At 36.8% G+C, this 21,830-nt stretch overlaps 1 protein-coding gene across 29 annotated transcripts in view; it reads right to left on the bottom strand.

Annotated features, from left to right (window-relative positions):
- Positions 1-21,830, bottom strand: part of LOC136247363 (uncharacterized) — an 89,989-nt gene that overhangs the window by 38,194 nt on the left and 29,965 nt on the right. For 27 of the 29 annotated variants that reach the window (XR_010697437.1, XR_010697438.1, XR_010697432.1 and 24 more), the window contains 2 exons: positions 8,570-8,680; positions 4,563-4,728 (listed from right to left, as the gene is read on the bottom strand). The gene's annotated coding sequence lies outside the window, so the exon portion shown is untranslated. The remainder of the gene's footprint in view (positions 1-4,562; positions 4,729-8,569; positions 8,681-21,830) is intronic. The other 2 variants (XR_010697433.1, XM_066039008.1) reach the window with 1 other exon arrangement.

Raw genomic sequence — 21,830 nt, 5'->3', positions numbered from 1 at the left:
AAGCATATACCAGTATTTTTACACAGTGAAACCTCTCATAACAAACTCTCTGAATTAAAGACACAATAGAAAAAACTCCATAATAAGGACAAAATTTTTGACCTCTATCAGTCTGAAAACCTCTATATCATAGCAAAAAGTGATAAAAAATTCTTAGTCTGAATATAGGAGGTTCAACTATATACAGTAGAAAACCAGCTGCTTTTGCCAAGCCTACAGCAGAAACAGCCGTGGATGAGGTAAGTAATCTGAGTGTAATGTGAAATAGAGTCTAAAGCAGTTACATGGGCACAATGTGGAGTCTATGAAATTTATAAACCCTCAGGCCCTTAGTAGCGCCCTCGCTTCGCTCGTGTACTACAGCTCGGGCCTTCAGGTTTATAAATTTCATAGACTCTACATTGTTCCCGTATAACTATTATTTAAAAATACTAGTTTGTTTAGTTGTTTGCTGTAGCTAGCACAGCTAGTTAGAGTGTAACTTGTGAACTAGCTATTAGTTCCTGTATGGCTTATTAAAGTACGTATTGTGCCAAAATTGGAAGCACACAGGCCTACAGTAACATGCATAACTTACCTCGTAGTAGCAGTGGCGCCGCTCAGATCTTTGATCTGTTTCAGTACGATGGTCTGCGTTCTATATACCCTAGCCAGAAGTTGTACGAACGAACAGGCCTTTTCAGTTGTCTGGACCTTAGCCTCGACTAAAAGGATGAAGTATTACACTTGAGTACTATCCAATCACTCGCTGATCTCACCATCTAGCACTGAGTGGCTGAGTCAGTGTGTTCAGAGGAACAAGCTGTCGAGTATCAGTCCGTCTATTAAGTGACAAATCTCTTTGTCGATTGCAGTCCAGGCATTGGAAAAGTCGAAGTGACAACTCAGCAGCATTAATGTTTCATGTGCAGCACTTGAAATTATAAGCGCCCCAGCCTCTCAGCAGCATAAGTGCTTTCTGAAATAATTTTGTGGAGTCTTCAGAGAAGTATTGATATGGAAAATTAACACCTCGGTATGGTTTTTGATGATTGAAGAAGACAACCAACCTGATTGAAGATAAAAGCAAAGACAAGGCGCACAGGGTGTACACTTATCGGAACCCCAAAAGGCACATCCCACTGGTGAGTTTGTTATTGTGGCGTAAAATGGTGGCCGTGCACTGCTTCATTTGGCCTCTAGCCTTGTGACTGTGGTCAGTGAGGCAGTCAGTGAGACTAAAATTTGAATTTTGGCAATTTTTAAAAATTCTATATCTGGCCACCTGTAAGTGTTTTGTTATAGTCAATGGCATAATATGGACTAGTACTATTCCGTAAAGGTGATTCTTGTTGCGTAAAATGTCTCTAGGGTAATTTTTGAAGGCAGAGTTTTGGACGGTGCGAAAGTTTCACCGCAATCCCTACTTAAATGGTACAACCGTACCGTTTGAAAGTTCATATACTGAGGAGGGTATCCTACTCTCATATACCCTTGTAGAAAGAAGTATCGTGAAGTTATGACATAGCACTTCTGAGTTCGCCCGTTTTTCTTTGTATAAATTATGTCACTAGTTGAACATGGTATCGATTCAAAGCATGTCTAACAACGTCCCTAGCACCAGCTCCAAGTATTTCTCACCAAATTACAATCGTTCCTTCATGGGTTGACTTCATAGGCATTTATTACTGGGCCATTTGCAAATATGGCTATCCTGAACATCATGAATGTGAAACGGTACAAACAATTCTTGCACTTTTACTGCTGCTCGTATGTCACAAACCACAACATCTTGTCGTTACATCATAACTTCATGATATTCCCTTCTACAGGCATGTATAAGAGTAGGATACACTCCTCAGTATATATTATAAACTCTTGATAGAAGGGTTAGGGAAAATTCTGCTCAAACAAAGTACATACAAGAAATTCAGTGTATCAGCAGAATACTTTGTGAGTTAACCCTTAATTCACAAATTTTACAAAAAAATGGACCTCATGAACATACAACCAAGAGTACATAATAATAGAAGAGGGAGGAGAGTGTCTAACTGCTATAGATTCGCCAAACGCACAGCGCTCAGACATTACGCAATCATCTATAGCCACCGTAGGTGATTATAGGCGCTGCCCTCTGAAGTAGGCTTCAGCATTATACTGCTTCAATCAACAGATATTAACAGTCTTCTGTTCACAAAAAGGTCTTGATATATGGCTAGCTGTTCTATGGATTGAAGTAGGAGGGTTTGAGCGCTGTGCATTTGTACAGCCTATATTGAGAGTTAGACACTCTCCTCCCTCTTCTATTATTATGTACTCTTGGTACAACCCACTATGCAATATGCAAATCTACTTAGCATTCTATTCAATTTTGTTTGTGAGGTCCCCTAGGGAACCTTTGCAAAAATTATAGATTCAAAATTACTCAACATCGGTACGATCCATCTTATTTTGTTGAGGTTTGTGTTTTACTTATATAGACCTATCCGCTATGAGTGATTATGGGTTTTAGTTTATTTCATAAATCTTAAGTTTTTTTCGTAAATCTTAAGTTTATTTTGTAATCTAGTTTATTTTGTAAATCTTAATAGTGTTTTAGTTTATTTTGTAAATCTTAATTGTTTTAGCTTATTTCGTGAGCTTAACTAACCATTAATTATATGAACCATTATAAGCAATACATCAAAGGGTTTAATAGGTATCATACAGTACAATAGTACTGTATAGTAGGGATTGGGGAGAAAACATATGGTTTCATGGACTTTAAAAAAACGGCCTTGCAATAAGTTTTATCCGAAAAAACCAACTGGAATACATTAGTACTGTTATAATGATGCTGTACCTTGGTTAGATGAAGCGAAAAGTTGAATGTTTCATTGCACAGTGATCTTTATAAAATTTTTGAAATACACCTGGATTTCATTTGTCTGCCTGCCTGTCTGCCTGCCTGTCTGCCTGCCTGCCTGCCAGTTGTAAGACCCAGTTGAGCTAGGTGTATGGCTCCAGAAATTTCAGACAGCTAAGATAATGATGGCGGATTCATGAATCTGTTGTTCCGATTACATTCTGTCTACTGCACCATGCTGTTTGCTTTCATCATTCATTCGCTTCTTTGTTTTTCTCGAAGGATAATTAATAATAGCGGCGCTTAATAGTTGTGGCGTGTGCCACAACCCAAACACATGATTTTAACGAAGTGCGAGTACGTGTGTGTAAGTAGTACCCAAGGAGTTGTCTCTAGCATTTATTAACACTGGGTATAGGGGTAGTCATTTTATATAGTCTTTAATTACCAGTTTAGCTTGTTGTGAGGTAGATAGCTAATAATGTCTTGGAGGGGTGTATCTTACTCGGTATCCAGACTTCTAAAAGTGAAGGTTATACTCTTACTGGAGGACTCTCCAGCAATGTTTTACTAAAACATCAACATTTAGGACATTAGAAATGCAGCTGAAGCCTTAAACAGTTGCTGTAATAACTTTAAAAGACAAGACAATAACTATTTTTAGAGACGCTTATTGCATACGAAGGTTAAAGATAGCTGCTTCAAGTGATATTTATACTGTGTGGAAAACAAGAGAGCATAATATAGCTAGCTAGCTAGACAAAAAAAGTAAACAAACTAGCTATTTAAAAGTTAAAAATTTTAAAAGGAAGTAGGGGTTGATATAATATACACGCTACAAAAAGTAAGGAAACAAGCTCAAAAATGTTACAGCTGAAATGAGATGTGATTCAGCAGTAACAAGTTGATACGTACTTCTAAAAACCAGGAGCCATGCAGCTAGCTAACTCATCTGGAATTAACTATAGATAGTATATACTACTATGAATTAACCAACTATGTATTACTACTTTACAATAGGGTAGTTTTGGGTTGTGCAATAACATTATTAGCTAATTCTCGTATTTCGTAATTCATGAAATATTCGTAATTCGTTCAATTACGTTGCTATGCTCTGCTAAGGAAGCGTTTGTTAAACAAATTGCTATTACCAACATATTACGCACAGAAGTATCTTCTAAACTATTTTATAATGTGACTAACGTGTTTTTCCCACAAATTCTCTCGACAAAGCCTCAAAGCTGCTCTTCATTTTCGTTCGCGTACATAAGGATGCGCCCCCTTTCAACTCGAAGCGATAGGCTATTCCTGGTAGTGTATGAGGCCTGCACCATTGTTTTTCAGTTGCTAAACGCCTGGGGGAAGGTAGTCTGACGAAAGTCGCCACACCCTAATTTCAGTCTGCCGAAAGAAACCACCTCAGAGCAAAGTTCACCTTTGCAGAAGTTTAATACAGACTTCATTTCACTTTTACTTCTGACGTAAAAGCTGCTTTTACCATTATTAAACGATTTTGCTCACGTGGGTGCGTACGGACAAACATAGGTAGACAGGTAGATAGGTACACACACACACTTTTACGAAAACAATTTCAGTAAACCAGGTGTGCTCCTAGTTTAAAAAGTAAGGAAACAACTACTTACTAAAATGAGACACACTTTAATCCCTACTTTTGGCTAGCATGATTTAAATAGCTAATGGTACATGTAGTTGCTGTATATAGTCCAGTAATTCTCACCTCTGACATATTGACAGCAGTTCTAGCCATTCTCCATTTGATTGTGTTGCTCCTCTTAGACATTACATGTGTGATTAGCAACTGCTCCTACAGTAGTATCTGTTACTGAAGTACTCTCATTTTGAGGCATCCCAGGTTCTCCACAATCAGGCTAGCTATAGTCCCCCTGTATAGTATAATATCAGAATTGGACTACAGTTAATATTTGCAAACTTACTACCACAGTCAACTATATAGAATACTATTACAATTGTAAGAATTGTGGTCTTACCAACGCAAGATGGTAGTGACTCTGACCATTCTCCACTTGGGAGACATTCCCTTTGAATTACTCCACTAAACACAAACCCACTATTGAATGTGTGGTTTACAACTGCTCCTAAAATATTTTACATTTTCAGGAATTCCAGGATCCCCACAATCAGCTATATGATACCCAGTAAACCCTTCGTACTGTATGATATCCAGTAAACCCTTTGATGTATTGCTTATAATGGTTCATATACTTAATAGTTAGTTAAGTGATGTTGTGGTGTTAGATTTACGAAGTTAACTAAACCCCGCAATTACTCCTAACAGATAGGCCTATATAAGTGAAGTACAAACCTCAACAAAATAGTGAACACAAATGCTGGAAATTTTGAAATTATAATTTTTGCAAAGGTTCTCTAGGGGACCTCAAAAACAAAATCGAGTAGTATGTCAAGTATGGACTTTATCTGCAATGATGTCACGAGCACAAGATGGCCGCGCTATTTGGGGTACTAATGTACAGGCGCCTATGGAGAAATTCTTTTGATCGATCATATTTCAGCTAGGCAAGAAGATATCGAGCTCTAAGCAACAGATACGGTTACAAGACAATACAATAAACGATTTGCATCGCATTCCGGAAATTTTTCGAGATAACGCTTGTGTGCAATAGTTTTTGTTATTTTATATCCTTACTCGTTGGCTACTGGTCGGTATCTTGCTTCACGAGTGAAATATGATCAATCAAAACAATTTCTCCATAGGCGCCTGTACATTAGTACCCCAAATAACGTGGCCATCTTGTTGTGCGTGACGTCATGGTGGATAAAGTCCATTGCATAGCGGATGAAATTTGTGAATTTAGGTTTAAGTCGCAAAGTGTTCTGCTGATACACTGAATTTCTTGTATGTACTTTGTTTGAGCAGAATTTGCCTAATCCTTCTATCAAGAGTTCATAATATATACTGATGAGAGTAATACTATCCTACTCTCTAAAAACAATGTTAGGTATGAGAAATAAATGTAAAAGTGCTTTTTGAAAACGTCCATGTCAGCGTCCGATCGTATCCGCCTTTTCCAACTACCCTACAGTCTGGGCATTATGGCCTCCCTGTGAACTTGTTTCATCCCATATTTAGAGGAGAACTAGACATGTGACAATAGGCAGGTATGTAGCCAGCTAACCAAACAGTGTAAACAAGTTTGATTTGTACCTGAAGCTTGCTGAGCTACCATAAGTATTTGGTGTTTTTGTTGAGGTAAATGCCTGCTACTTTAATACCAATGGCTTTTACATCAATACCATGATATTTAGTAATACAGTAGACCCTCGGTTATCCGGCCCTCGTTTATCCGGAACCTCGATTATCTGGAATTTAAAATGACTGTTCTATTAGAGTAGGTGTGCGTTCTATTAGAGTATTTCAAAGGAGCTCTGTATAAATGTATGGACTTCAATTATTCGAACTATTCATTTATTCGAACACTTTTATAATTGCCTGAGAACAAAGGGGTTTGGATAATCAAGGGTCTACTGTACCGTGATACTTTTTATGGAAGGTATACCGTTTGCTATTTTTCAGTACTGCCCAGACTAATGGCTATGCAATTATGTCATTCTACTCATGATGTCCGTATAACAAGGATTACAACAATCTCTAGGGTTTTACCCCAACGCTAAATGGTGTTTCGTATCAAGTAAGCTGCTGTAGTTATAGTGCTCATTTAACCTAGCCCAGTGAACAGACTTTCGATTAACACGTAGTTTTAGGCTACAAGAATTAAGTTACTTTACTTGATGTTGCCATCTGTACCCATTATATGTAAATACACACACCCCAAAAGTTCTTTGCTGCTTTTAGACTTGCTGCTTTTAGCAAAAGCCTTTCCAAAAATTTATAGTGAAACAAAGTAAGTTCAAACTAATACACAGACACTGTAGTTGAGATGTAGAATGTCTGATTTCCTTATATACATGTACATTCTACAACTGATTGTGGGTTTAAGTTATGAAAACATTACCTCTCTAAACTTTTATTACCTTACTATAGAGTGATAACAATTAAAACAACAAAACAAAACACATGTATCATGAAAAATATACCTCCCTACAATAAAGCAGCATCTATATGTTATGAAATTGAATGAAACTTCAAACTATTTGTCTCAACCCTACTTCACAATGGGCTATATGGGAGTAATGCAACCAAAAATAAACAGCATATCTGTCTTTGTAGGACACCAGAAATAATGGCTTCTTTCAAAAAGAAAGGGGGCATGTCCCGTTTTTATGCAACAAAAATGAAGAGCAGCTTTGAGGCAGTCTGCAAACATGAAACACGATAGACATGATATAAAACAGTTGAGAAGACACTTCTGTGTGTAACTCATGGTTTAAAGTAGTTTGCTGAAGTTACGCCTCCACAGCAGTGCATAGTTACATAATTACCAAATTACAATATGATTCATGAATTACAAAATAGGCTAAATTACAGTATTTAATATTATTATTGGTTCAAATAGGGCAGACAGTTGTGGCTTATTAGGCTGTAGTAGGTACAAATAAATACACCGTACACATTACAAACAAATCTAATTATCTAGCTGAATCATACAGTACGATAGTAACTGTATAGTAGGGACCACAAAGGGGTAGGCGTGGCCCACGAAATAATATCACCCAAAAACCAGCCTCAATTTTCCCAGATGACGGTGAGGCAGTATTGGTTAGGTAAAACTAAGCCCAAACAAGCTTTCAGATTGACCTGAAACGCTTTCAACAAGTTGCTACGGAATTAAAATTATGTATTTAACGGAATTTTCTACTGACTGACTGCCTGACTGATGCCTCAAGACAAGCGTAACTCGATAACGGCTAAGGCTACGGACTTGATTTTTTCACTGTCCAATGTCACTTTGGCCCGAGATGTGCCTTTTGGCATACCACAGTACATACAATGCATTCTTCATGGACTTACCAGTGTCCTCCTTTGTATCCCATTCATCTTTGCTGACTGAAAAAGTGTCGATTTGGCGATAGCACATGATGGCTTCCCTTCGTAACGGAAATCGTCCGTATTTGTCATAGGTGCTTTTCAAACAGCTCTTGATTCGTACTGCTGTGTAACGGGTTGAAAATAGCCAACAACGAAGCGTAACGAATACTTCACTTTTCAAACAATAATTGACATAACTGGGGCGTGCGGCACCATTTCATTTTTTAGTATGCATGGATTTCAGAGGCGCTTTTCGAACAGTTCTTGATTAGAAATGCTGCATAACGGGTTGAACATAGTTGACAACGAAGTGTAATGGATGCTTCACTTTTCAGACGATAATTGGGGTACGCAGTGCCATTTCAGATGCGGTGTGCGTGGGTTCACCAGTCATAGTAATTTATTTACAAAAAAAGTTAACAAACAAGTATACAGAAAAATTGGAATTTTCTACTGGAGTAGGGACCATAACACATCGATAAAAAGTACTGAAGCAAGCTGGAGTAGTGGACGATATTAAATCACAGTAAAACAATAAGAAGTGTTATATCCCTACTGTGCACAAGGATATAACACTTCTTATTGTTTTACTGTGATTCAATATCGTCCGCTACTCCAGCTTGTTTCAGTACTTTTTATCGATGTGTTATGGTCCCTACTCTAGTTGAAAATTCTAAATTTTTCTGTATATTAATAATAGCAAGATAATAGCAATAGCATGAATATAAACTAAATTACATGCGTGGTTGATTAATTACCTATTTAGTTAGAATGGCGTAGTATTACTGCATCAGTGCTTGGCTTTTAGAAGTAGCATAACATCAACTTGTCACTTTTTTAGTTCTTTTCTCGGGGCTCAGCTAAAAAACCTTCAAATACATATGTATAGATAAGATATGCAGTGCTAGGATTCTTATATGGAGATACAACCCCCAGGAATGATGTACAGGTGTAACAATCACCACAGCAGAGTTGAGGTGATTATTTTACATCATTCCTGAGGAATGACTTAGTTATTTAGACAATGCCCCCCACAACTGGAATAGTACTAGTAATACTCCACAAAGTATGCAATTTAAAAAGTTGATACTAGGTGTCTTACCCTCTGTACAGGTCTCTTACCAGAAGCATTCTCTGAATGCTATTGTCTAAGTACTCTGTCCTTTTCCAAATCAAAATAAAAAATCTTAATGTACTAATCATACTTGAATTTAGTGGTGCACCGATATGACTTTTAGCCGATATTCTGATAACCAATATAAAATAAAATTATCAAGCCAATAAACAAAGCCGATCCGATATGGTAGCATAGATCTGTTCTCTAACAATTTACACTCTAAATTTAGTTATAAAATGACAGAGTGGGACAGCCTCACAACACCGAACTATAAGTCGCCAGATACTGAAGGGCAAGCCTATACCAGACTTAGGCTTTCAAAGTCTGTCACAGTATGTTTAAGCTGATTAACGGCATTATGGGCATATTTCCAAGCAGTAATCAAGTCACTGCAATAGAGCATATACCAATTGACAAAATACTCTATTTGAACAGTCAATTTGGCATTTACTTATTTAGCATCTGGATAGTTAAAAACAAGTGGTCTTCTACAAGGGATGTATAATATTTTTTAAAAATTACAAATGACATACACACACATCAGTGAATATCTTGAAGTAAATGTGATAACTTCAATTGGCCTTTTGTAAGTAACTCAGTATTAAACTATGAATTGTGGTTTCCAGTTTGTAAACTGACTGTGGGCCTGACTTCTCAAACTAGCTTTTGGAAAGTTTTGTGACTACACATAGGATAGAAACAAACAAAATGTGTACATGTAAAGAAAGATTATTATTGCATCAAATGTATTGGAAAAAAAGAAGATAAATACAGTTCAAAATTTAGAACACTATAGATATTTAGCCAGTCATTGTAAAACAACTTAGAAAAATCCGTGAAATTTATTAGCAAGAAACAAAACAAAACAAAACAAACAAAAATAACACTTGACTTAAACCACTAACTCTCTGCTAAGTACTTGTACCTCTGCTCATACAAATATATTCCAGCCTTGTAATTTAAATTTAAAAACTGTGACATTATACAATTATTCAACTACACACACTGCTTCAACCATAGTTCTACCTTCATTAACCCTTAAACCTGCAGCAGTTAAAAAAAACAACAACCAAATCCCTGAAAATGCATAATCCAGAAAACTAGGTTATACGCACGCCTTTTAAACAAACTCCTATCATTCAGTACTGTAGTAGTGCATATTTGGGGTCATGGAGGTTTACATCTTCTCACAAGCAGATTCAACGAAAACCACAATACCATCATAGTGCCTTAATGGGCAGTATTGTTTAGAAACCCAACCAGTGTGGCCCCAAACAGTTCCAACAAGTTGCTATGAATCACTGTAATATTGTCAAATGACCAACCAACCAACCGACTGACGTAGTAATGCTATCAGACTAGCAATAATGGTAAAAGCTACTTCATCCCGACAGGTGCCTTTTTGGCATACCACAGTATATACAATGTATGTACCTTGTTGTTGCAAAGGTCTCCAAAAGTGTATGACCTTTTCCAAAAAATATGATTTGTAAATGAGTTGATCTACAAAGTGAACATATCAATGAAATGTTGTAAATTGTATATAGCTGCACTTGTTACAATTGATTGTGGGTTTGTATTTTTAAAATCCTTCGAACAGAAAGTATGAAAGTTTTGTAGAAATGCTTGGCTGCAGCTGCAGTCATCATACAGTTTAGATCTTTGTCAGATTAAGCCACATTCGTTCACAGGTCTTCTCTTGAATTGCACATTTTGATTTGTTTTGTCTTTCCCAGATATTTGGTGGATTAAATGTTGACAATTATGAAAGTTTGTCAACTGTCAAATTTAATCCCTTGTCAAATTTTCTGCTTATATGGTAATGGATATTTATTGGTTTCCAGCTTGTTTCAGTACTTTTAGTTGTCCCTACTGTAGTTAAAAATTCCAATTTTTTTCTGTGTACTTGTATTGATATAGAACGTTACACACCACTTCACATAATATACTGCTGTACTCTGTATGTGCAAGTATAATCATCTGTACCTGCAGGTGATGGCGCATTGATACAATAAAAAATCTAGTTACACATGTGGGACTACATTGTGTTGTAGTAGCACATCAGCACCCAACAGGGTAATACAATGATCCGCAATTGTTACAGAAGGTCTCTATTTCTGTACCACAGAAAAGTTTAGAAGTTGTACCTACTCCACCAGTACCAATGCAGCAGTCACAGCACACACCATGAGAGCAAAAAAGAGATTAAACGAAGACCCACAGCAGCCCTAACTTTCAAGTTACACAACAAGCTCACATAATCATTGTGATTTCTTAGCGTAGGTTAGAGACCTAGCATGAAGATTTGAGGGCGTGGTCTCTAACCTACTTAGAAAATGTATGCGTTATATATGGGCATATAAGAGGACTCATTGCGGGATTGGGTTGCATGTTGTACTGAAATTGTCACACAATGTTTAATAGTCACAGAAGACTGAATGTGCTTTTGAAAAAAAATTGAAGCTCGCACTGCTTCCTTTTACAAGTTAGACTTGGATCTAGTACAGCTGGGAAACGGCAGTAATCAATAATGTCGAGTCGGGTTAGCGGTAGCCAGTGCCTATGGCATCACAGCAGTGTAAAAAACACGTGTGTTGAAGAAACAGCTTGCATGGATTTATACAATGGGAACAAGTTGGCACAAGTTCCGCCTTCAGTGGTGCCACAGTAGTACAAAGAACAGGTAGGTATGGTTTCAAATATGGACTATGAATAATATGGACTACACCCACATTACACGTAGTGCAAAATAATGTCTCTACAAGGAAGCTTGCTCATTTAGGACTTAGTAAAGTCCATCCATAGTTTAACAGAAGATGAAAACAGCCTTAGAACAGTCAAGAAACAGATGAGCACTAAACAGAATTTTCCATGATATTTCTGGACTTCTCCGTTCATCATAACAAACGTACATAAAATGTTAGATTGCACCACCCATAATTGAATTTTTCTAGACATGACTATAAAATGAATAGAGTGGATAATCGCATGTTGGCCTGAGTAACTGTTCGCCCACTGCACGCTATCAGCCTGAAGATGCTTAGCAAATCAATGATCAAAAGTGAGATTTGTGATGCTTGAGATCTTTTCTGCTAGCAGGTTTCTAAATTTAAAAACCTGCTAGCAGGTCTCTTAGTGGATTTTAAAGACCTCATTATCTTCCAAAGATCAAAGCATATTATGCACACCATTTTCTAAGTTTTCTTGTAAACCCCACTAAAAAGCTTACTGTAGGGTATAGGAAATATTGTCTATTTGAATTGCGTATGTCTTTTTTCAATCAATAAAATAAACTATGCATGATAAAAGTAAAGTAGTTCATACTGTATATATAGAAACAAGGGAAATCATCTACACCTGTGACTACAGTATACCTAAAAATTAAGCACATGGCAAGAATTTTGAAATATGGTAGACGCAACTTGCTATTGTTCATCACTTCATAACAAGTAAGCTGGTGTAGTTACAGTGTTCATTTAACATTCTCCAAGTAGCCCAGTGAATAGACTTTCGATTAATATGTAGTTTTAGGCTATAAGAATTAAGTTACCCCACTTAATCTTGCCATGCATGTCCTTAATTGTGTAAACATGTGGGAGTTTGTAAAACGTGGAATACGGAATTGTGGAATAACGGAATAAGCAAAACTTATCTTTTGCAATAGTACTATGCGCTATAGTAAATATACTTTATTTACCTTGTAACAGCTCTGCATGGCATGCCACGGCGATGGATAAACCAAGTAAATGGAATGAGCACACAACCAATCACTCTAGAATGATCTACCTTTGTTAAACTTACTTATCTACACCCTTGATTCAATCCTGAAGATGTTTGAAACCCATTTAAAGACAAACACAACCACTGGACTTCCCTACTAAACTCCACTACCTCAATCATGTGACTCTAATAAATTCGGTCGTATGCACATGAAGGGAAGCTAGTTTGACCTATCTAGGTCTTAGCGTTTTGTAGTTATTTCAACTAAGAAGTATGTTTAGCAAAGGTAGATCGTTCTAGGATGATTGGTTGTGTGCTCGTTCCATTTAATGCTCGCCCAGCTGCTGTTCATCCATTGCCATGGTGTGCCATGCAGAGCTGTTGCAAGGTAAATCTCGAGGTAAGTAAAGCATGATTACTATAGAGCATATAACTATTTGTACAATCTGCAAAAGATAAGCTTTGCTTATTGCGTTATTCCGCAACTCCACATTTTACAACCCCCTGTGATCATGCATTCCCAAAACTTCTTTGTTGGTTTAAGGGTTATAAATAAAGACTTTCTGCTTTCAGCAAAGTCTTTCCAAAAATTTAATAATTCTTGTATATGTTATAAACATTGTTAGTTAAGATTACTGAGTTCCTTATATACATGTACATTGTACAACTGATTGTGGGTTTTGGTTATGAAACTAATACCTCTCTAAACTGATACAATATACATTCTACAGTACATAACAACATGCCTGTATTAATTTCAGACAGATTTCATGGACTAGGCTTGAAACAGATTCTTAACAACATATCTAGCTCATCTAATACAACATCCTAACATTTTACCCTAATGCTGTTACAGTGTTCATTTAACATAGCCCAGTGACCATTTAACCTAGCCCAGTGACCATTTAACCTAGCCCAGTGACCATTTAACCTAGCCCAGTGACCATTTAACCTAGCCCATTTAACCTAGCCCATTTAACCTAGCCCATTTAACCTAGCCCATTTAACCTAGCCCATTTAACCTAGCCCATTTAACCTAGCCCATTTAACCTAGCCCATTTAACCTAGCCCAGTTACAGTGTTCATTTAACCTAGCCCAGTGAACAGACTTTTGATCAACATGTAGTTTTAGGCTATACGAATTCGGAAGGCTCAGTTTCATATTACATTCCCTAAACAATTCATGTGAGAAAACACAATAGACACAATATAAAACAGTTGAGAAGACATTTCTGTGTGTAAATTGCGGTTTAAAGTGGCTTGTTGGAGTTACGTTTCGTCAGCAATGCATAGATACGTAATTACCAAATTACAATATGTGACTGGATCTGCAAGAATCCCATGTTAACGCATTTTTTGAATTCCATTTAATTCCATTTTCTTTATCTAGATAACCAAAGGGAAGGTCAACCAAAGTTTCAGCTCTAGAAGCCAAGAACTTTTGAAGTTACAGCAATAATCGGCTGATCAGATCAGTCGCGGATATTGCAATTTCTACCACATCGGCAATTAGCACAGCCGCTCTACGAATCAATATTACTACCGATCATTGTTTAGCGAATACCATTATTTGTATTGCAGTAATAAAAAGCCTTCTTGCTCACTACAATCAAAATAGAAATCCCAGCCTATTTCTATGCTATATACTAGCACTAAGCTATGAGAAGTTATATGAGTGTGCATACAAACATGGTTGTTATTGTTAACACTCTTATCCAGGTCTTCTGAATACAGTATAGTTGTTACCAAGAGTATATAATGGGGAGGGAGAGAAAAATGAGCCCATAAAGCCCTGATTGAGATTTCATCATGGTCGCCTCCCCTGCCTAGGCAGTTCTATGTATGTCTAGAGGAATTTCGGTCATTGCGTTCCATCCATCAAAACTATTAAGGTGTTAAATCTGAAAAATCAACATGAGAAGAAATAAAAGTAAGCGGGTTACTTTATGGGTTCATTTTTCACAGTCTATAGCGTAGTTCGACACTCTACCTCCCCATTACACTGTTGACGTTACACTAAGAGCTATACCACAGAATAAACTAATCAAACTGCTCTGTAGCCAGCTAGTCATTTTGATAACTAATCAAAATACGGAGTAATCTGGACGGGTGACAGTAAAACAAACAAACAAACAAAGTTGATATTTATAATAGGATTTATTTTAATAGCATTTTTGCAATTGAAGGGGCCAGTGGCAAAAGGGGACAAGTGCCATTTGAAAATTTAGATGACCTTGCAGTGGGCATTAAATAGAGTTTTGGAACATGATTGAATTATTGTAATATTTGTTAAAAATTTATTTGAGACTGCTATGAACTTTTAAATTCTGTTGTTTACATAGTTACAACATTATTCACATCTAATTTTAGAAAATGGACATTCTAGAATGGCACATGTCCCCCTTTTCCACTGACCTCTTCAATTCATGATAGACAAATTTAAAGTGACCGATTGCACAAAGGCTTTTTTGTATTATATGTACAGTAGCGGAAAAAAAAGTTCCTGTTCCGTTTTATGCTTTTGGTGAGGCGTTTCCATTTCGTAGCGTTTCCGTTCTGCTAGCGTTTTAATTATTGCTGAGAATGTGTGTTTTATTTGCAGAGGAAATGGAGTGAATGAAGAGTTGCTAATAAGTAAGCGAATACTAACTAATGCTAACACACTAATGTATGTGTACTGCATGTCTTTCTTCACGTAGAACACTACTGCTTACTGTTACAAGAGGCGAGGCTCACAGAAAGTAGCTGACTGCGACAAACGGCAAAGAAGACTTACAACCAACTGTTCTGTTGTTTATTAAATCATATTTGTGTATAGCAACAAGTACGTATTCTAGCGAACTTTGCCTAAAATACTAGTACCTGAACTATTATACTTTCTCCCTAATTAATGCTCACTACCTATTTATCTGAACAGAAGGAATTTTGTTACTATAATATCATACATTAAAAATATAACTTTTAGAAAAGGAGACATTAGTAGAGATAGCAGCATCCTGGCTGGCTTTGCTTTCTGGCACATGATGGCTTCATAGCAACAAACCTGTGATTAAAAAAACAATAAAACTAATTGTTTAACAATTGTATTCTAACCTTCGGTAGGCGATATCACAGTTCTATTATTCCACTTAGTGTTATATTGGCTTGTTTAAGCTGATGTGAATGTTAAACTGCCAACTAGCTTCCATCCCAGACTCTTGGAGCATTGTAGGAATGATTTTGCTGGCCAGTGGTGCACAGTATTATTCATCATCTCGAATAACTTGGCAAGGGCTTGTACAACTGTTTGCAAATTTCACAAACGCTCCGAAAATGGTAAGACTGATGCTAGCATTTTAATTCTGTTCTGTAAGCATTTTCTTAGCCTTCCAATGCACGCAACGGAAATGGAACGCCAACGGAACAGGAACTTTTTATTGTCCACTACTGTACCATGAAGCCACTTAACTTCAAAGGCAAATTTCAGGGTACATATCTTATAAAGCCTGGTTGGCCATGGTACATTTAAGTTAAACCATGGCTGGTTATGCATGGTACATGGTAAATGTACCATAGGGATGCTATGATAGTCGTTACATACGTCATGTCGTGACATAAAGTTCCATGATATGATATGACATACGTTTCTTTATGTTGTGACATAAACATTTCTTAATAATGCACACTTTTGCTGTTCAGTATAATGTAACAAATACAAGATGGCAGGAGAAAAATAAAAAATACGTATAAGCAATGCTGTGTTAACGCTATAGTTATTAAGTTATTGCCAACAGTATTTAGTTTAGACATAATGCTAATCATTTTATAAGTAAAATGTGTTGCAAAACTAAGACTTTGCTTATGTCGTGATATATGACATTGAAAACACTATGAAAGATTTCTGCCGCCAAATCAACACTTTTCACTGTCAGCAAAGATGAATGGGACACAAAGGAGGACACTGGTAAGTCCATGAAGAATGTATTGTATGTGCTGCGGTATGCCAAAAGGTACCTCTCAGGCCAAAGCGACATTGAACGGTGAAAAAAAAAATCAAGCCCGTAGCTTTAGCTGTTATCGAGGTGTGTTTGTCTGAAGGCATCAGTTAGTTACTCAGTTACTCAGTCACTAGAAAACTCTGTTTAATAATTCAAAACAATACATTCCTGTAGGAACTTGTTGAAAGCATTTCGGATCGACCTGAACGCTTGGTTTTACCTAACCAATACTGCCTCATTATTGTCTGGGAAAAGTGAGGCTGGTTTTTTGAGTGATGTTTTTTATGGGCCTTTGTGGTCCCTACAAAACTATCGTACTGTATGATACATATTCAGGTGTAGTCGACTTCCCTACTTCTTTGATCCTTAATTGAAGTTAAATCCTAATTTTTCTTTGTACTCATTGTGTTTAGAGCAGTCGGGGCTTTGAGCACTGTATACGAAGTATTATTACTTTATTATTATTATTATTAGCGCTTTACAGTGACCAACACTGAAGGTCTGATAGCAACATGTGCTGCAGCCTTAGGATTACCTAACTACAAGGACTTAGACCTAGTGACTTGACTTACTGACTGAATAAGGTGTAACAGAAAGTAAGGAAAAAAATCCCTCCAGCCCCAGGATTCGAACTGCAGGTCACCCAATGTCTAGTCGGGGCCACACTCAGTCTTCCTCCAGGAGGGATGGATTTTCTTCCTTAAACCTAAAGTATTTATTATTAGCGCTTTACAGTGACCAGCACTGAAGGTCTGACAGCAACATGTGCTGCAGCCAAGTACGTAGTCACAAAACATGTTGTCACCAAAGTCCTCCAAAAATGTATGGACTTCTCCAAAAAATGTTTCTAACAATAAAAACCTTGATATCATCACATGTTGAGATGCACAAGCCCATATTTATAGTTGCACAAGTTGCAATTGATTGTGGGATTAAGTTTTTATTTTTGAAACGTCTTAAATATAATGATTTTGATTATAAATTAGGTAATAAAATGTTTGATGTAGGGCTGGGACGAATATCGAAATTTACCTTCAGACATTCACTAATAAAATGTTTGAACATTCGAAGTTACACGTTTTCTTGTATCCTTCTTAAGGTTTATCTTTCTAGCTCTTATTTAATCACTTTTTGAACATTTGGAAAGTTCATAGTAGCAGTACTGAATGACACGATCTATTGATTGCAAATGGGCGTGTTCACTTTGCATAAGTAAACACCAACTAAAGGCTAATAGGATGATTTCTATGCATTATCTGACACTTTATAAGGTATTTTCTACAGTAGAAACTGTGATGGTGAGTGTGGCACACAAACATCGATTGTGAAGAGACGAACGTCGATCGTGCAAGATAAATAAGCAGGTGCAATAAAGATAACAACGTTTATTTGTAATTTTTTCATAGACTGTGAGTGTATTACAAAGCTTCGAAACATACTTTTATAATTCGAAGTTAACTTAACCTTCGAACCCATGAAACATCCAAAGCTTTGTCACAGCCCTAGTTTGATTTTCTCAACAAAAGTAATGCCTTGCAGACAACGCTGTAAGCAACATAAACACAATCTGTTCCTAAAATTCTCAATTTTTCAAACTTCATTCAGGTGAGTTGATACATGGAAATTCTTGTAACTGATTCATTATAGATCTATTTTAGAGTAGAAAAAACAATAAAATTTATACAACGGAGTTTGATACAAGGAAGTATACCTATTGATCAAAGGCCACATGTGATTGCATCATGTGTTTATGATAGTCATTCAATGAAGTGTGTTGTTTCAGACCCTGATACAAGTGAATGGGCTATTCATAAAATTGCTTATTAAAAGTTTTACTTTTCCCCATGAATTTGTAATTACAATAATACTACTATGATGTTAAGAGTTACATAACAGCATAATTATGACCGGATCTGCGAAAAGGGGTCTTATAGCCTTTCCAAATGTCCAAGCGTCATAACTCATCATGTGTTTAACCTATTGTCTTAAATTTACACCCAAGAATAGTGCTATGTTAGGAGAGTAAAGTGACCACATTTCAGGCTGGTACCATCTTCACAATTCAAGTTATGGGCTGCCAAGTACACACAATTGGAAAGGTTATAAGACCCCTTTTCGCAAATCCGGTTACATATGCCTCATAATAATTCAGTTGTTCGCTTCAAAAACTATTACTTGTAGATCAACATGAAAGTGCATGTACAGAAAAAGGTTTTCATAGTACTTTATAAGTCTTCACCACTTATGGTAATATTTTAAACTTAATTTGTAGTGGCAACAAGGTTATCCTCGTTTTACACAACTCTAATTGAAGTTCTAACTTCTCAACTGACATCACATTTTCGTCCTATAAAATGTGACATTACGATCAACTTTTGGAATACAAATCCAATATCAGAATACAGTTACCTGTACCATACCACAAAGTATGCAATCCACACAATTGGATACAACATCTGTACTAAGCCTATAAAACATCATTTAGAAAACCCCATCATAGCAGTAGTTTATGGAGAAAGTAATAAAATCAAACCCACAATCAAAAGTTCTAGAGAGTGGTGTTGTCAAGCTTGCTATAAGAGTGGTGTTGTCAGACTGGGTCACATACATAGTAAATAACATACATAGCATGTGTTTGTATGTATACACATATACTGTGATCAAAGTCCTCCAAAAGCCTGTATGGACTTTTCCAAAAAATATTTTCCGTGATATCCGTAGGACTTGTTACACTTCACAGCAAGAATTCTTTTATAGCTGTACTGGTTGCAATTGATTGTGGGATTAAGTTTCTCCTTAAACATTTCAAAATAAGAGATGTTTTAAGTTAGAGACAGCATTACATAAAGGTTTGAGCTTACAAGGGCAACTAAACACCATGCTAAAACCACTGGTAATAGATGTGTATTCGTGAAACTATCTGTTATTATTGATTGTGGGTTTCAGTTTCACAGTTCAAAAAGTGTATGTGACATCTATTAAAAGATGTACATGATATATTAGAGAAGTTGTGTTGTACTATAGAGAAAACTTAACGTACCCTATTTAAACTTTTCAATATAGTAGTTATGAATTTCTTTCAGAGGACAATTATATGTACTCTATATGTATGAAGCTTAATAGCAATGTGTGAGTAGCATTTAACACGTATTAGTATGTTAATTTATTGTTTCTAAACATAGTAGAAAATAATCTTTGCTAGAAGGATGATTTTCCAGGCCAGTGCTCAATGTAAGGTCTCTTAATACATGATGTGTCAAATGACTGCCAACACGCAACATGGTTGGCCATTGGTACATAATAGTAACAGTTTACATATTAATGCCTTTTGAAAGCTTTACATAGGTCACAATGTCAGATCATTTTTACCTTGGTCAATCATTTCGGATTTTGGGTAGGAAAATGACAGATGACAGACTGTTATTGTGAGCTCTGCAGGAATCATGTTTATATATTGTAGCACTGTATATGTATGTGTGTTAGTTGGTTCTACAGCAACTCTTCAATGGTCACATCTGGTATACAGAGGAAGAAAGATGTTCACAAGCAGAGGGTGTGTCCCAACGCAGCTTTATGACACAAGATCCCTTGTGAGCTAGGCATTTCAGACCCAGGTGTTTATTTCTTCAAAACATACAAGGCACAGGGTAGAGAACAATGGTGTTCAGTCAGGGTTTGATAGAGTTACCACTTACCCCAACTTATTGTGCACATTTGACAGGTTAGTTGTATGCATGCTATTACTCAACAGTATACAGTTTGTAGTACACGTACTACGCACTTTTATTTATACATATACCACTTTAGCATGGGAGTTCAAAGACGCCACTCGAGGTTTAACTTGCATATTGCCCGGGCAATATCATGGGAAAGCAGTTTGCCAATGACTTTGATGCCCAGCCAGTTCAAAGAAACGATGCACTTTGACTTGTTATATTGAGCGACATAGAGCTTTGTATTGTGGGGCTCGTTTTTGTAGTGGTTGCTAAGCAGAGTTATTTGCTAAGATAGACTAGTTGGTTGTTACTAAAGGATAATGAAGGCACAAAATAATTGTTTGGGCAATTATGGATGTGTATTTCTACCCACCGCGTATCAGCCTTTGAACAGACCACAGAATGGCAAAGCTACTACTGCTACACTGAAATAGGTTAGTTACTTACAGTCCTAACCACTTAACGTAATACAATAACTTACTTACTGTCCCAATAGCGAAGTTAGTTGGCTTAACATAGTACAAAAATGATAACAATATGTGACCGAATTTTGGAAAACCGTCGATATACGCACAACAGTACTTTTGTAATAAAACGCATTTAAAAACTATGGGTAAAAAATGCAAGCTCCAGAAAAAAAATTACGCAAGTTTTTATTGCCTCACTGGTGGGCGGATTAAGCCTCCAATGGATAAATCCTGGGCATCATCGTGTTCGCCTGTTCATAGGGAGTACAAAAATCTTTGTTTCATCTCCATACAGGAAAGGATTTCAAAGTTACAAACGCTTGTTTACGTTACGGTGACGAAAGAATTTACCGACTATCGTTTTTCAGTGAATTTGCCTTCCTTCTCAAACACAGAAGCACGCCTGGGGCAACAATTATACCTTGGTGGATGCACAAAATCATGGCGAACACAATGCGCAAAGATTCAATTTCGTACGCCGTTGTATCAGTAAGTTATGATGGTTTATGTAAGCGCCTGTAGATTCTTTTCTCGATAGCTTCTGTACATATCAATTTATTTGCTCGTCCGGCTGTCTAGTGCAGTATTTTTAACGCTGCTTAACTTATGAAGCTGAAACTTAGCTAGTCCATTCCTCTGTCCCTGTAGAAAACAAAGAACAAATAAAATGCATTTTGAAAATTGTGTGGATATTGACGGTTTTCTAAAATTAGGTCACATATAAACTCCATCCCACAATCACAAGTTTTCTAACATTACGCATTGAAGCATAGTAATGCATTAATGACGTTCTAATGTATGGATAACATTCTGGTGGCTATTAGCCAACCAAGATCAATCTTGAGATGCTACTGTATAAAACAAATGGGATGAGTTCTCGTCAGTTCTTTTTCCTATTAGGTGAGTGCGCCCCAAGTGATATATATCACTTATGCCACGGCTGCTTGGTATTTGCTGATATTATACACCTGCAGCCCTTGGGCTTTGGGTGTATATATCAGCAAATCCCTCGCAGCCGTGGT

This window comes from Dysidea avara, chromosome 2, assembly GCF_963678975.1.
Source record: "Dysidea avara chromosome 2, odDysAvar1.4, whole genome shotgun sequence".
NCBI lineage: Eukaryota > Metazoa > Porifera > Demospongiae > Dictyoceratida > Dysideidae > Dysidea > Dysidea avara.
This window is presented reverse-complemented; position numbering and strand designations above follow the sequence as displayed.